Here is a 1453-nt window from a genome sequence, read left to right as displayed (position 1 = left end):
ACGTAAAAGCACCCACTATACTCTCTGAGTGGTTGGCGTTAGGAAGGGCATCCAGCTGTAGAAACTCTGCCAGATAAGATTGGAGCCTGGTGTAGCCATCTGGTTTCACCAGTCCTCAGTCAAATCATCCAACCCATGCTAGCACGGAAAGCGGACGTTAAACGATGATGATGATGATGATAATGATGATGATGATATATATATATATATATATATATATATATATACTTTCTTCTTATCAAGACTCTCAGGCAGATTTTGGTGTTCTTTATCATAACGGATGATTACATCAGGGTCACCACTTGTTACGATAAGGATCACTGGGTTCTGATTGAGATTTTTGATAAAGAAAAATATTTGTTCTGTGGGACACTTGTCTGCAGGGTGGGACTGAACCTGAAATCTTCTGGTAGCAAAGTAAGCTTCTTAACTACTTTAAATACATGTGTGTATACATATATGTGTGTATGTGTGTGTGTGTGTATGTGTGAGTGTGTGTGTGTGTGAGGAGGCACTGAAAAGTTCCTGGCTTTGGATAAAAGAAAATACAGGAGGATCACCCTGCCACATATATTATGACTTCCATACCTTGGGGATATGCCCTGACACTTGCCACCCTTTATCTCTCTCTTCCCTACTCTACCATCCCATCTATGCTTTGACCCCCACCCTGTTCTTTGTGAGTATACCCTGGCACTTTGCCACCATCTCTCTTGCTGCTCTTTCTTGCACTCTTGCTGTCTCCCTCCCTCCCTCTCTCTCTCTCTCTCTCTCTCTCTCTCCTCCCCTTGCTCTTCCCTCTGTCTTGGTAACTATGTATTTCCTCTAAAGCAGCACACTTATTTCTGTTCTCTTTCTTGTTAACTCTCTCCCACCCCTCTCTCTCTCTGTGTCCCTCTCTCTATCTCTGGCTGGGTAACTATGTACCTCCTCTATAGCAACACACTTGTTGTTTCTCTGTCACACTCTAATCTTTCATCATCTGGCACAGGATCCCCTCTTCCAATGCCCCTTCCCCTCTCAAAGGATCTTTGTCTTGCAAGTTAATTGGTGACCTTGCCAGTGTTAGTGCCACATAAAAAGCATTCAGTCCACATTGTGAAGTGGTTGGCATTTGGAAGGGCATCCAGCTGTAAAAACCTTGCCAAAACCAACCTCACCTGTGCTGGTGCCACATAAAAAGCATTCTGTCCACTCTGCAGGGTGGTTGGTGTTAGGAAGGGCATCCAGCAGTAAAAACTGTGCCAAAACAGACACAGAAGTCTGGTGCAGTCTTCTGCCTGGCTGGCACAAATCAAACCATCCCACCCATGCCAGCATGGAAGGTGGATGTTAAATGATTTCAGTCACACACCCCCGTTTTCTTTTTTTTTTCCCCTCATTAAATTACAATATAATCATAATCCAGACCATTTGAAAGTTATTTGTAAAAAGTTTCATTAAAAATTACCCA

This window comes from Octopus bimaculoides, chromosome 16 (genome assembly GCF_001194135.2).
Source record: "Octopus bimaculoides isolate UCB-OBI-ISO-001 chromosome 16, ASM119413v2, whole genome shotgun sequence".
Taxonomy (NCBI): domain Eukaryota; kingdom Metazoa; phylum Mollusca; class Cephalopoda; order Octopoda; family Octopodidae; genus Octopus; species Octopus bimaculoides.
Note: the sequence above shows the minus strand (reverse complement) of the source record.